This window comes from Phragmites australis, chromosome 8, assembly GCF_958298935.1.
Source record: "Phragmites australis chromosome 8, lpPhrAust1.1, whole genome shotgun sequence".
In the NCBI taxonomy this organism is placed as follows: Eukaryota; Viridiplantae; Streptophyta; class Magnoliopsida; order Poales; family Poaceae; genus Phragmites; species Phragmites australis.
Window position 1 is genome coordinate 24,062,699 of NC_084928.1, and position 16,906 is coordinate 24,079,604.

Here is a 16,906-nt window from a genome sequence, read left to right on the forward strand (position 1 = left end):
TGAATGTCGGATGTATACTGGTCGGGTAACATCACTTTCATTCTTTGCCTCCTAGAGAAACCAAGCACAGAAGGATGGTCGTCTAGTTCATACACCTTAAGATACGTTTGACGCCGCTCGTACAACAAGGCCCTAAGGTCATCATTGGTTACATGTTGGAGCGGAGCGGTTAATGTAGAATAGAAGGGTCTTGCATGCAATTTAGCCACGGCTTCCATTAGGTTATTTTCCTTGAAGGGATCATCCTTCTGTTCATGCACAACCTTCAAGGATGCGTTAAATGCTATATCGATTGTCATAGGCGTCCATGGAAAGCCTGTACTCGAAGATCCCACCATAGATTTATTGATCTCTGACTGCAACGTTATGGCTCTGCAACAAAGCATGACTCCCTGAATATTTATGAAATAATAAACTAGTAGTAAATATCATAATTAATATATAACAATACTTAATAAATAACTTAAAACAAAGTTATGTGCCATAATTATTTGACAAACATTAAAAAATTAAAATTAATTAAATTAACAGTACAGTGAATAGGACGACGCACCGAAAAATTACATAAATGAAAAGTAATTACATTAACAACAAATGAAAAGTAATTACATTAAATAAATGAAAATTAATTGCATTAACAAGTACAAGTGAACAAAAAATTGCAGTGGCTACTCAACGACGATGACACCGCACACAATCCTCATCATCTAGCGGGTGTGTGGCCCTCATCCCAGCAACCTGCGCTGGCCCCTACTTCGTGTGCCCTTGCTCCTTATCATTATCATCCTGCCCTATGGGACCCCCACCAAACGTGTATCCCGCTTCGCTAAGTCGGCCCTACATGTAACATGACGAAGGATCCTCAAGCGGACGTGTGGATGCCCCCCTAGAACATGCTCCAATGGAGTCGGGTGGGCCGAAGGTTGACCTGACCCTGCTGGTACCACTGTGAACCCCCAGGTGCATCGGGATATTGGGGGTACTGTTCATTGAGGAGATCGGTGAAGCTGGCGGCCTGTATTGTAGAAACCCAGTCAAAAGCATGCGTGCCTCTCCAGTTAGAGTCTGTTGTGAGTAGTCAACGACATCCTCATGATGAGTCGATGTTGTAGGCGGAGGTGTCCTCATAGTCTGAGGAGGCTGTGTCCACTGCGGGGCCTGTGTACCCAGTGTAAACTGCTCGGGTGCAAGCACCTGCATGCACTCTTGGTCTCAGCACTGGAACGTGACACATGGTTCTCCGAAGTTGAAGGTGCCGCGCGCAACTATGCCCGAACGGGTTTCTCACGAGCACTGGACGAGCGCTTGCTATGGAAGGCATGAGAGGGGTCCATGGCTGGTTAGTCGTACCCCCTCCATTGCGGGGCACAACCACCTAGACCACATATAGCAGATAGGAAGCAGGGCCCTCTCGTCCTCATATAGTTCCAGAGAGGGTTCCTATCCCTCCACATTGGTGACTCGCTTGCTTCCCCACAAGCTTGCTCCGCCTGCGCATGCATCTCGTACACCTCTTCGGTCTGTAGAAGATGAGGGCAATGCCAGTAATAGTGAGGTTTAACCAATGAAAATCGTTATAAGTACCGCATCACGTACCACAATATGAAGAAGGCGGACACGATCCTTGAGGAAGGGTCTGGGGGCCGGTTCTACACGTCAGCTGAGTAAGGTGGCACGTGCGCGCGGACGGTAACACGAAAGGTACTCTCAGTAAGTGGCGTCGTCGTATTGTCTAGCAGAAACAATGACATCCACCGTGGCTAACTCTATCCAGCTCTGTAGGTGCTCGGCATTCACGGATGCCCAGTCCTGCATGCCTCCGCCCCTGTGCGCTCCTCCTATACGTGACATCAGTTATCATTTGTTAACATGGATAGCCAAAAGATACTAATGCTACCTACAATTACACACTTACTCGTGCACCCATCCGGCATCTTGTGGGCGAGGTATTGGCACCACCTGTCGATACCCGAACTGCCTTTATATACGCTCAAGAGAATATATTTCCATATTGTTCATGTACAACAGGAAGCATCTGGTCAACCATAAGTCTGCGTCATGCCAACAAGAGGATGTGATGAGCCCTTCATCCGCAATTCCGGCCACTTGTGTCATACGCCATGGATCCCACTCCACGAGATCGGTGCTGAGGGCGTCCAGATCATTGATCACCCGAGAGTAGTTACCATGATCTTGTTGGTGACTCTATCTCAGCCTGGCATGAATCCACCAATACCCCATCCTGGGCCTCTTGTCATCTGCAATGCCATCAGAGATGGGGACTGGATAGTAGCTCTTGAGCACCCAAGGTTGACAAAACAGGAGATACTCCCAACTCCATACCTGTAAGAGGTGTAGGCAGCCTGTAATAGTTCCCTTGTTCTTTGATCACTAGGTTGCATCATATAATCCTCTGTAGATTGCAGCCAGTACAACAGATCTCCAACCGTAAGATGTCAGCTCATAAAAATGTGATGCGAGCTGACTCGCTAACCATACAATATTAGGGACGACATAATCGCCTGTCATGTTGCAGAACATTATGCCTCCAAGAAGGACGTACAAGTACACCTCATAGTGCTGCATAAGTGTAGCCTCATCCGCATCCGGTGGGCACACAACAAACTGTGGTAGCCCATGAATTCAGGACATAAAGAGGCCAGCATCCTTCCTGTCATATTGCACCCCAAACCTACAAGATGTAGAGGGTTAATCAAGCTTGAATAACACTACAATAATTTAAGTGCATTGCATAACAAATATTTACCTACCCTGAATATAACCCTTTCACTGCTCCCTTGCTGGTCGCGAAACTACTAACAAGGTGCCCCTGATTGGTAGCTCAGTCAGCATGGCCACATCCTCAATGTTACGACTATCTTGCCAATAGGATAGTGGAATGTGTGCGTCTCAAGACGCCACTGGCTGACGAGACCTATGAGAAGTGCCTCCTCAATCGCCGGGAGAGGTGTCCTACCACTCCCCTATGGGAGATCCGGCCATCATGAGAGCGAAAGGTAGTAGTCCTGCCCATGCGAGTGGCTCGTGGAATCGAGGGTCTAACTCCTTAATCTTGTGGACACTATAGGCTCGCAACGGACCTAACTACAAGAGGTATCTAATACATGAACTGAGTTAGTAGCAAATTATCGTGGCAATGAAATAGCACATATAAATGTTGTACCTGCTACCCTGTGAAAATCATCCTTCCCCTATGGTTCTCGTCGTACCACTGCTGAAGAAGCTCGGCAAGACTACCATGAGCTATGACAATGATTTTAGGCTTAATGGTTCAAGAAATAGGTGACCCACAAATTAGAATATATTACAAGCTTCATGGTTCAATAAATAATTGAATAACAAGCTTCATGGTTCAAATAAAAATACAACGTCTGTGATGGCAGTACCATACGATATATTACAAAATAAGTAGTACAACTAACATGTGAATAACAATTTACAATACAAACCATGTTTGCGAATAGCTTCGAATAATAAAATAAAATGTAACAACTCTAATACAATACAATTTGATAGTGGCCTGATAGTTTACTACCGGGTCGGGTAAGTTCTACTATCATGACCGGGTTGTTTGCAAAGTTTGCACATGTGTAGGCCATCAGCAGCATTTGTTTCATCCCTGTCACCTTGCAGCCTCGTAGCTCTAAGCCTTCCAAGATTCATGTGCGTTGTGCTCGGGGATAAGGTACCCACTTAGGCCCCTCGATTTCTTTGTAGCTGCTTTTGATGTTGAAGGATCATATCTTTGGAAGCCATGTGCTCCTCAATGTATTGATCATGAAGTATGGTGATACGTACTATGATCCGTCATTTCCACCCATATCCCTACAAGCAGCTAAGACATGTGAGCATGAGATATGGTGTAATTTTGGCTTATTACATGTGCACTTCACCTCATTAGGCCCAAGTTCACATTGCTGCATGGTATCCTTTGAGCTATACCCTGATGCATACCTACGACGGCACATGACCTTAAAGTCATTGTTGGTTAGGTCGTAGATCCTCGTCCAATGAAAGTGTGCCTTTTTCCTCCTTCTAGATATGATTTCCTCCACCTTAGGTGCGAATCGCGTGCTGCACTTCATAGCAGATTCTACAGACACAACCATTTGAATCTCTTTACAAGAGACTTGTTATGGTACCTTATGTACAAGTTCACTTCTAAGTGTCGCATGCACCATCTTCTCTCCATATCTGGCCATACAATGGAGTAGTTTGTGCTATCATGCAGCATGTCTAACGCATGCAGAAGGCCCTTATTGCGGTCTGAGATGATGCAAACTCGTTCTCTATTAGCCACAACATGTGTCCTCACCAAGGTGAGGAACCACAGTCAGCTATCATTGTTCTCACTCTCAACCATTGCAAAGGCGACATGAATGATCTGATTATTTGCATCTACCGCCATCGCTGTCATAAGGGTACCATGATACTTGCCACTCAGAAATGTGTCATTCACGTATACAACCAGCCTGCAATGTCTGAAAGCTTCCATACATTATCCAAAGGACCAGATTAACCTAATGAGGTATCGATTAGTGGTGTTGTATGGCACATTCCTTAGCTTGATCGGCTTATCCGCCATGGCCCACTAAGTCCCTGGATTCGTCATGACAATCTTCTATAATAGCATCGAAGCATAGTTGTAAGACTCTTCGAAGATTCCAAACAACATCTTCAACGTCTTCTGCTTTGCTCGCCACATGGTGTGGTGATTGATTAGCATACCCGTCTTAGTTTGCACCTCCCCCATAATCGATTTTGGCGACAAACAAATATCCGTGCCAACAAGGGTGATGAGGAGTTAGGCTATGAACTTCGTATCGATGGTGTGGCTCACATTCCTAATAGCCTCTTCACTGCATGTATGTGGGGTGTGTCTACTGATCACAAAATAGTTATCATATTTTGACTTATGTGCTCGTACGAAGTAAGGACAATTTGGGTATTTGATACACCTGACCTCATACTCCATAGGGTTACACCAAGTGCACTTGTGGTCCCGTTTTGTCATGACAGCATAGTTGCTAATAAAGTGGATGACCTTTCCCTGTTACAAAACTGTTGTCTGACCTGGATGTCGCTATTCTGGTATCCCTAGTTAGATAAGGTGTTATACTCAACAACGGCACAATCCAGCAACCCAGCACCATAGAAGTACTGGATCGCTGGCACCGGGTCATTGTTGTTAGCAACTTCTTCATCCCTGCTACCACCGACTTTATCATCCATGCATCCTGCATCTATCTTAGAAGGGTCCACTCTAGCTCCCTCTCTACCGGAACTGCCCTTCCCGACATGCCCTCCATCCTCTTCATGCATCACCTACTAGCCTGATCCTTCCACGATAGTTATTGTATCACCTTGCACAAGTCGTGATACTATGTTTACGTACACCCCCATATCAAAGTTCTCATCCAATGCCTTGCGTGAGTACAAAGTCTATGAGTTATTCCTACTCATCCCGAACAATGTATGGACAACAACTGAGCTATTTGGAATAAGCCGTGGCCGCACATCCTCTAGGACAACGGTATAAGACTGTTGGTTCACATGCAAAAAACTCATAACATATGATTTCAGGCCATCTAGGTCAATAGGTACATCGACAGACTCTCTATGTGCTAGCAATTTTGAATTGTTACGAGCCTCCCATGCAAACAGCGGGACGTTCTCCATAATAAATATGAAAAGTCATATCGTATCTGTTAAAAAAATATACATGTAATAAAATAACTATTAAATGTATATACGGTACACAACTAATTATGCCCTCAATAAATAATAAGTAACAATACTCACCCTATTTAAATAATCCAATTAATCATGTTACTCTACTTAATCTAAGTGATTAAGCTAATTAATCAAATAAATACAATTACACTAATTAATAAGATTAATCAAATAACTCTAATAATTCTGATTAAATTATGTAAAAAAATCTAGCTATACTAGTTTAAGACATGCATACAATTATACCATGGGAATAATCTAATTACACTGATTAATGAATTTCATGTTTTTAAACAAGGTACATAATCTAATTACACTGAATAATGAAATTCATATAATCAAACTATTCAAATAATCTAAATACTCTATTTTATCAACTTAATATAATTTAACAAATATAATTGAATGGATTAAACAATTTACTTACTCTAATTATTATTACTAATCTATGTATTAATTACATACATAATTTAAGTACTTATTGTAACTGAAGGTAACGTTCTCAAACTGTTCAACAAGCATTGGAGCTCCTCTCCTCGCGCTGATGTTGCTCCTCTCCTTGCTCCTCGCCTCGCACTGATGCTGCTCCTCTCCGTTCTGGCCTCGTGCTGCTGCTTCTCTCCTCGCCTCGCTCGGTTGCTGCTCTCCTCTCTTTGCGTTGCTGCTGCTCTCTGCTCTTTGTGCTGCACTGCTGCTCTCCTTGTTTTATAGCATGCACGACCATCACGCAACGCACCGAAAGCAAAAAGAAAAACAGCATGCAGACACACAACATCGAAATTGGGCGACGTGACGTGACTAAGCAGCGACAAGACGGCAATGGCTTTCGGTAGTGACGCGACGGCACACAGGCCAGGTGGCTTTCGGCAGCTGAGATGCTGAATATGGCACTATTCACCATATTCGGCAGCTGATCTGCCGAATACAGTGATCAGTGACGTATTTGGCACCTCAGTAGCCGAAAAAGGTGGGGCCACCTCGTTTTGTTTTTGAGATTATGTGAAATCTGGTTTTTTTATTTGAGGTGCCGAATACAGTGCTAGATTTGTATGTACACTAGTATGTTGTCTATTTTGGTAAATAAGCCAATGTATGTTGTCTATTTTTCTATTTTTCCAAACATCAGGACTTGGTCATATCCCAGACCACCTCGTACATGGATGGGCTTGTACAGCCATGCAAACACTTCCTAAGTGCCACGAACACAGTTGACAAGCCACAAACCATGTTGACAACTGTCACACCCAGTTTTAACGGCCAAAACCAAGTGCGGCTTATGTGTGCTCAGGAAGTTTAACACACATAAAGACGTCATAGGTGAAGTAACAAAAGTAATACTTTATTTAATTAAACGTTCACTTCTTACAATAAAAGACTTTACCCAAGCAAACTCAAAATTAACCTAAATGATATCATCTAAACGACGGCAGCGGGACAAAAGCACTGGCGACCAAAACTCCACAGACACCGACTGGAAGACACGCTCCTTAGAACACCAGGTCGTCGTCTTGGAAATCCTCAAAGTCTTCCACTGAGCAGCATATGTTTTTGGTAGGAGAAAGCAAGGGTGAGCATATAATGTACTCAGCAAGTGTGGGAAAATAATGACATGCAGGCTTATATCAAGAATAGGCTGACACAAGGTATTATTTGTGTAAATGCGAGTAATGAAAACACATTTGGACTCAAAGGCATAAGACACGTATTAAATGAATGTAAACCAACAATATATCATCTAGCATACAAGGTTCCCTACCCTGCATACCACAACCGTCTAGTACTCCCCGTACTAAGACCAAAACCACAACATCTAGTACTCCCTATACCAAACCCAAAGCCAAACCACCATCTAATCATGTGAGGATCCAAGTCTCTCATATTCGTGAGCACGGCTGTTATAACATTTTTACACTCTGCAGAGGTTGTCCAACTTTACCCACGAGTCAGTGAATTCCATGTTGCCATGTTTGCAAGACACTTAACACACGCCAGTGGTGTGCTGCCAAGAATCACTGTATGACACTTTCCACTAACCAGAGACTAATCCAGTGCATGTCTGCCCACTAGGTTTCATCGCCAGGCTTTACGCAAGCAAAGCTCCTACCCAGAAGCCCCCTTTTGTGCTGACCCAACGCACACTGGACAGACTCTAATCAATATGTCACGCTTTACCCATATCAGCCTCGTGGTTGGTATGTTACTTCTTGGGTTGTCGCTCCACGAACCGGTCCTTACTTAGATTACTTGAGCAAACATTAATCCAACGTCATAACCATGATAACTATCACCAACATCCCTATGCTCAAGACCTAAGGTTCCATGTTGCTAAAACATCATCATATTAACCATCATTACTGCACATGTTCATTAGTCAAAATTATGACACTTCCCAACATCCCAAAGCAAGGCTAAGCAATCTATCCATAAAAGACATCTAACCATAAACCATCTAGGTTCCAAGGGATGATAAGGGAATATCTAGAGAAAAACCCTAACATAGGTGATTACCCATCATATTGATAGACATTACATGCAGTTTTGTAAAACAAAACATTTAAAATCGTAGGTTCAATATGATCAAGGACACTTGCCTTCTCCTTGCTGCTGTTCAGTGTATTCTTGCTCCTGGTCTTGATGTTCTTCAAATTGATCCAAGACGTTATCGGCTAATCGCACAATCACCGGCAAACAAACAAATGAGATACACTAAGAACAGAGCACAAAACAAAAGAACAACAAGATAAAAACTGGCTAAAAAGAAAGAGCACTGAAAAACGAATCCATCAGCGCAAGAATCGCTTAAATTGGAGTTACGATGAAAAAGTTAGGGCTAAAACAAGTCTAGGGTTAAATCTAGAAAAAGAAAAGGACCTAAATTGAATTAACAGAAAGTTCAGGAACCTTTTTGTAAAAATAGAGGGACCAAAATGTAATTATGAAAAAGTATAGGGACCTAACTGTAAAAAGATAGGGCTCTTTTTGTTATTTCAGAAAAGTTTAGGGGTTAAATTGCAAAATTACTAATTAAAGGAATTATCAGATTTATTTTTATACTGAAAAAGATTTGAATTACTGACTGGGTAGCTCTGGCTGACGTGGCATGGTGACAGGGGTGACACATCAGCAGAAAGGTTGAGATGGCAGCTGAGGTGGATGGGTGACATGGCATGGTTGCTGACTGGGTTAAGTGGCAACACGTGGCAGCTTCTGGTTGGTTGACCGAAGGGGTAAGAACAGATCTAATCTAGGCCGTTGAGGACATATCCGACGGCTGAGCTTAAAGGGGACGGTCGGCAAGGTGGTCCTCGGCGGAGCCGAGCTCGGGCACGGCGGCGACTCGCCGGAGACAAGCGCAAACCTCGTCGCTGGCCTCGGATTACGATGACAAGTGGCGGAACACGACGAGAAGGAAACGACGATCTCGTTTTGGAGCTTACCGAGGGCGGCGCGGCACGGGAAGGGGGCGGCGGCAGCTTCGGGAACTCGTCGGAGAGGGTGCTCGGGCGATCAATCAGTGGTGGCGAGGGCCGAAAAAGCTTCTGTGGGGTCACGTGGTTCCGATGGTGGGCTTGGAAGGCTCCGGGATGGTCGGGATCGGCGGGGCGGTGAGCTCGTGCAGAGGCGACGGCTGTGGCGTTGGCAGCGAGATGAATCTCCGCGAGAAGGCTCGGTTTCGACGAGTTGGCGATGGGAACTGGTCGAGGGGGTTCGGGCTAGCTATACAGACGGGTTCGGAAGGGCGTGGTGCGCTAGGACTCCAGGGCAACGGCGGATCGACTCGGACATGGCGGCGGGGAGATGCATCCGAGCTCAAATCCGCGATTTCCTTAGAGATAAGGCTAGCTAAAGATAGAAGGAATCCCGAGGGTTTGATTTGACTGCTTTCTAGAAGTTCTCGGGTTTGGTTTGGGCTCGGATTCGAATGGAAATCGGCGGTCGGCGCGTTCCCGTCTCTGCGTCGGAATCTGACTGAGGAGGAAGAAGGTTCTGACATGCGGGACCCGCATGTCAGCGGCTCGGGTGAGTGGTTCGGCGCGCGGGCTGGCGCGCGAAGATGGGCCGAGGCAGGCATCGCTGGTGGGAGGGGAAATCAGCGGCGGCTGGGCCGAAGCCGTGGAGAAACTGGGCCGAAAAGGGAAAAGGCAGCCCAGTAGAGATTTAATTCTTTTTCTTTTCCCTATGAATTCAAAATCCGAATTCAAATTCAAGATCCAGGCAAAAACTCTTCAAATAAATTCATCAAAAATCAAATAAAATACTACTTGCCTAATTCAGCATGAATGCAAAATATTCACTTATATCCTATGTCATTTACTTCTTCTTTCATATAAAATAGGGTTTTCTCTCTTTAAAAAAAATATTTAATCTCATTTGAACTTTAACAAATATTGAGAAATTTTAGAATTAGAAAAAATTAGGGTGTTACAACAACCGGAGCCACGAACCAAGCTCAGACCCTCTACTCCACGCACCCTCGCGATGGCTGCCCCCCAACCACCGCCGTCTCCTCTCTTAGTGCTCCCGCCAGCAGCCGCAACACTGACACCACCACCGCTACCACCATCTCCACTCCTCGTCATCACACTAGAACTATAAGCACCACCACACCACGGCTTCCGCTCAGTGAACCCTATCCAACACCGTCGCCACCGCTATCTCCACTCGGCGAATCGACCACCATTGTCTTTGCTTCTGGTGTTCTCACCGCCAGTAGTAGCACTGGCATCACCACCGCCTCCATGTTTTCCCTCGGTTGCCCCTGCTCCTCTCGGACCACCACCACAAGTAGTTCCACCAGTCGTCACCCTTTCGCTCCCACCTCGCCCTCGAGGACCCCAGGTCCCCCACCACTTTGTGCTCCTACCAGATTCTACTCACCTGTCATGATCAATGCTTTGAGCTGGATTACTCATGGGCTATAGGCCAAGGAATTTGTTGGCTAGTCCATGGCGTAGGGTACAAAGGAGGCAGCAAAAGCAGCTATTGGGGGAATTGACAAAGAACAGAACAAGCGATGGCTACCTCCTCCTCCTTGTTGTACTCCCCTAAATTATGATTCTCCATTCCCATTCATGTGCCTCTTCCTAGTCTAGATTGCTCTTCCCAATCTATGCTTCCATTTTTCCCAATTTATATCCTAAAACACCATGTATCCAGTTTGGAGTTCGGAAATACAACTCTTGTGCTTGTTTTGATCGGTGCTTGATTATTTGGTTCGCGACAATATGGTATCAGAGTTTATGATTTGTGGGGTTTCGAGCAAGGTGGTGCAGATGAAGATCCATGGTAGCAGCGGGTGTAGTCTATGGTCTAATTTGAGCAAGGGCAGTGCCGATGAGGATGGTGCCTACAAGGTGTTCAATTGAATGTCAATCCATGGCAGTCAACTCAAAGTAGTTCCAAGTTAGCTCGAAGTAGTCCCAAAACACGACCTCAAGGTCATTATCACCCATGTTGTGTATCCTATTATTGAGAGGGTTCTTCATCAAGTGTTTGATCCTTACACTACTACAAAAAGGGTCATCCTTGCCCTCCCTTTCACTAACGGTTTACAAGCTGAACTAATAGATCTAACCATGAATGCTTAAAAACTGGCAGCTAGAACGGGCAGTGATAATAACTATAACTGCCAGTTTAAAAGCTCATCGACACAACAATAATTGAGCTAATACGAACCGGTAGTGATAATCCTTATCTCTAACGGCTCGTATTCCAAACCGGTAGTGATAAGGATTAGCACTGTTGGTTCATATGCTCACTGACAGAGCAATAATTGAGAAAATATGAACCAACAGTGTTAATTACTATCACTGTTGGTTCGTATTCCAAACCGATAGAGATAATTCTTCTATAAATCCCGAGCTCGTCTTCCTCAGATGCGCTCCATCTCACTTTGCTTCCAATCTCCATAAGCCACTCCTGAGGGGTAGTGGCGGTCAAAGTGGTGCGATGGTACAGTCACCACTGCTACCGCCTCTACCCCTCGTGCATGGCTTCCACATCCTCCAATCTTGTCACCATCTCCCAAGACCGAGCCACCTCACGACCGCCCTCGTTTCCCTGAGCCACCTTGCGATCGCCATCTACTGAGCCTGAAGCCACTCCCGAGGGGTAGTGGTGGTCGAAGTAGTGCAATGGTCTCTGTTGTCACTGCGACTGCCTTTACTCCTTGGACCTGGCTTCCACATCCTCCATGTTAGTCGCTATCTCACTGACCTCGCCATCTCCCGAGCTCACCGTCTCCCACCTCCCGAGCTCATCACCCTGTGTCCTGAGACTGTAGCTCCATCTCCCCATCTCCCTAGCTCGTCGCCCCGTCCCTTAAGTCTATGTCCCCATCTCCCTGTCTCCCTAACTAAATGAGTGGCAAGTTGAGTAACTAGATTGTGGCAATAGGCAGTCTAAATGAGTGGCAGAAAATACATTTGCTTCAAGATAATTGTGTTTTTGCAATTCATTTAGATGTACTATTGCCACTCGGATAGCGCAAGACAGTTGTACCAAGAGCTCTTCGATGTTCCCAAGCCGAAGAGCCCCTGGTACAATAGCTTTGCAACATCCGTTCCTATTTATCTAAGTTTAAGCTGCAACATCCCTTCCTATTCATCTAAGTTTGAGATGTAAAATTCTCTGCTACGAACATTTCAGTATGGGGTCTTTGTCTAAGTTTGAGATCAAACTTAGGTAGATCCCCAAACTGAAGAATTCACGGTAGAGTATTTTTACACACGTGGATGGATTATCAGTGCTGGTTCTCTGCTTGAACCAATAGTGATAGTTGGATTATCGCTGCCGGTTCTCGGCTTGAACCAGTAGTGATACTTACTATCGTTGCTAGTTTATAAGCTGGTTTTGATAATCCATGATTATCACTACCATATTTCACTACCGGTTCCAAAACTGGCAGTGATAGCCTGTTCTATAGTAGTGTTATGGTGTGGTGGAAGCAGTCGAAGTTTTTTCGTGAGGCGGTGATAGTGGTGGCCTTTGTCAAGTATGGTTCATGTATTGAGGCTACATGAGATTTGAAGGCATTTCATGGTTGCCACATCTACGATGGGTGTTGTGAGCTTGGCTTTGTGTGTGCATGAACACAATGACCATCAATTGATAGTGTTAAAAAGCTATTAGATGAAATGTTAAACCAGCAGGAGGCTACTGCAAGAAATGTTCTTCATCTTCTACCACAGGAGATGTCCTTCATATTTCTTTATGCCATGTGTGCTACTCGGTGACCAAAGAGTTGCTGCATTAGGTCTATGATGCCTACAGGGCAGAGAATGTAGTGGTGCTCATGAGGGGAGATCATGTCAAGGTAGATTGTGTCAAGGCTCGCGTCAAGTTTCATACGGGCCAAAATGTGGAGCTAGCTCGAAATGCCACCCATGGGCGCTGCATCTACGATGGTTGTTTTTTTGAATGAACAGGCAGGAGATCTGCCTATTATATTAAATAAGAGGAAGAGGCTAGGATCAACCTAAGTACAAACGAAACTTAGATTACAACAGAGCGCCTGCTAAAAGAAGAGCTAGTCACAATGGCTCAAGTTGTGCGAGGTGTTTCACACTGCCCAACATCCATAATTTGAACTCCTCTTTGATCCTGGCAATTATCTCTGCTGAGGTGGAAGCCTTGTGCCTGAAGATACATGCATTTCATTTGTTCCATAGGATCTAGGTGACCAGCATCAAATTGGACTTCACGGATTTTTTTGGGTTGCCAATGGTCATTGCAATGGCGGACCGCCAAGTCTGTAGAGAGTTAGCGGGAGTCCAAGAGTCAGGGGCAATCCCTAGCATGGAAAGCCACTGCACGATGGAGTCCCACACCCATCTGCTAAATTTGCACTTAGGGAAGATATGAAGCGCCGTCTCATGGGTGTGCCAACATAGGGGGCAAAAGACATTGCTCTTCCACTACCATTTGGCTATCCAGTCAGAGGTGCATAGGTGGTTCTGGAGGGTGAGCCAACTGAAAAACTTGCATTTGGTGGGTGGGGCAGGTTGACCAAATCAGCGCATGGAAGTTTGTGTTTCTATCGATCCGATGAACTGCGCCTTATAGGCAGAGCTTGCTGTATACTCCCCATTGTTCGTTAGCTTCCAAGCGATGGCATCTTGGCAGTCTGGTCGCAGTTGAATGGCGTTCACCTGCACCCATAAATGCACTAGTTGCTGAAGGACCTGAAGACTTAGATGATGTGTCAGAATGTCACGTAGCCAGGATCCGTCAGCTAGGGCATCCTTCACAGATTTGTTCTTAGCCTTAGTGATGTTGTAGACGTCGGGTGCGATGTCCTTTGGCATTCAACCATGGAGCCAAGCCGCCTACCAAAAGGAAGTCTTGGTGTCGTCCCCAAGGGTGAAGGTGGTTGCTGCAACAAATAGGTGTTAATCTTTTAGGTTGCATGGGATGTCCAATCCAACCTAGGATTTATGTTCTGCTTTCCATTCTTGCCAAAGCCATCTCATTTGGAGTGCCCTCGCGAACCCCTATAGGTCTAGAATGCCTAAGCCTCCCAAGCTTGTGGGTCGTGAGCACCGCTTCCAGTTGACCTTGCATTTTCCCTTAGTGATTGCCTTGGTGTCGGCCCACAGAAATTGTTTCCTTTTTCTATCAATTGATTCAAGTGTTCCCTTTGGAACTTGTAGGGCGGTGAGAAAGTAGATCAGCTAGGAGGATAGGACTGACTTGACTAAAGTCAAGCGCCTTGCTGATGTTTGGTTCTTGCCTCTCCATGTTGATATTTTCCTGGCCGATTTCTCAACCAAAGGTTGAAGGTGAGCTCTACGTAAAGCATTAGACTATGAGGCTTAGGCCAAGATATCTTATCAGGAAGTGTGATTGCAGGATAGGGAGACTTCCGAGAACATGGTCAAGGTCGACGCCCTCACATCTTATAGGTGCAACAACTATTTTTTTGAAGTTCTTCGCAAAAAAAAAAACTATTTTTTTGAAGGTTCATCCGTAGACCCGTGGCATCACTGAAGCAGTGAAGGATTCACAAGAGGGAATCGGCATCCTCACGGATCGGTGAAACGAAGATTGCCGAATCATCGGCATAAAGGGATGTTCATAGCCTTACTGATCTCCCTCGGAGAGGGGTTAAGAGGCCTACTTCCATCGCTTTGTCTAGGACACTGATCAGAGGGTTGATTCTCAATATGAAGAGAAGGGGCGATAGCGGGTCGCCCTGCTTGAGCTCGTGGCCATGATGTATCGGCGGGGAGGGAATGCCATTTGTATGGATGCACGATGTCGAGGTTGAGAGGAGCAGCGCAATCCATTCCCGCCACCTGGGGGAAAGCCTTTCTTCTTCCTGAGGTCAAGAAGGTAGTTCCAGTGGATCAAGTTAAAGGGTTTGGTGATGTCTAGCTTAAAGGGGAGCGTCGAGTTTTATGTTTGATGTAATATGCGGCAAATTCCTCAAACATACATGTAGTTGTCATGTATACTACAACGCTTGATGAACGCACTTTGGCTCTGGGAGGTGATGGAGTCCATATGTGGGGATAGGCGGAGAGACAGGATCTTGTAGATGATTTTTGCCAGGGTGTGGATCAAGCTGATTGGTTTGTAATCCGTCACCCTGTCCGCACAATCTTTCTTAAGGACAAGAGTGATGTTGGTCGTGTTGAGTAATGCAAGCGGGGAGCAGTGGAGGCTGTCGAAGGCGTTGATTACTGTGGTGAGGTCGTCCTTCATGATCTCCCAATAGGCCTTGAAGAAGGCTCCGGTGAAACCGTCCAGACCAGGAGCTTTTTCCGATGGCAGTTATTTGATGGCCTAGTGAATCTCATTGATGGAAAAAGGGTCATCTAGGTGGCAAAGGGCATGGGACTATAGCGCAAGTGTCCCCCAATTCAGATCCTGCTGATGTCCTGGAAGACTGGCCATCATTGATGAGAAGTGATAGAAAATCTCTTGTTCTTTTCTTCATGAGTGAGTACCCATCCTTGTTGTTTTTCGAGGCGCGTGATATGATTTTTCCGGTGCCTGGAGTTTGCTTTCATGTGGAAGTATCTCGTGTTTGCATCTCCCACCCTGATATTTATGATCCTTGATGCCTGCCTCTTCTAGCATCTTTCTATGACTGCGAGGCCCAATATTCTTATTTTTAGCTTTTGATGAAGCTGGCATTCTTGATGGGTGAGCAATCGGCTCTCCTGCACGATATCTAACTATCGGATCACCTCCTGAGCCATTTGCAGTTTCATCTTTGCATCAGAGATGATGTTTCGGCTCCAAGTTCTAAGGTGGTGACCCGTTGTCGTAAGCCGGTGGTAGAGGTTGTGGCACGACTCATGATGTGAAGTAGGCTTAGATCATGCGTGCCTGACCACATCGAAGAAACCCGGTATTTTGATCTAGAAATTTTTTAATCTGAAGGATCGAGGTCACTGTGGGCTGCTTCAGTTTGCAAGAAGGAGAGGGCAGTGGTATGAGAGAGATGAGGACAGGGCGTGCAACACATGGTGCTCAAAACACGTGTCCTAGGCCGCATTGTAGAAAATTATGTCAAGCCTATCTAGAGTTGGATTTCGTTGTTCATTACTCCATGTGAATTTTCTGTTTTGGAGGTGGATTTCCTTGAGATCGCATTCATCTAGAGTGGCCCTGAACTAATGCATGAGGCGCCGGTTGAGATTGTTATTTCTCTTGTAACGTGCACGGTAGATTAGGTTGAAATCGCATTACAGTAGCCATTTGGTGTCAGGTGTCGGCCTTTCTGAACAGATCTCTTGTAAGAAAGTGGTCTTGTGTCTATCACGTGTTCGCCCGTACACGGTTGTGAGACAGAAGGAGGTGCAACACTCTTTGATGGTCACAACAGTAGAGATAGAATAGGTGTGGCATTCAATATCATGCAGCGTTAGGAAGTTTTCATTCCAGAGTAGCAGAATGCCACCCTTAGTGCGCACAGTAGGCTTGTTAGCATATCCCGCCAGGTAACTCGCTGCCACGGCATCAATGTTTTGAAGCTTTGATTCCTAGAGACAGGTGAGGTGGCACATAGTAGATGAGAGGGTTTCGTGAACCATGGAATAGCGCGCAACTGAGTTCAAACCTCATACATTCCAGCAAGCGATGAAGATGTTAGGCCCTATCATGTCGGAAAAAGAAATTACTCGGTGGCCATACAACAACGTGA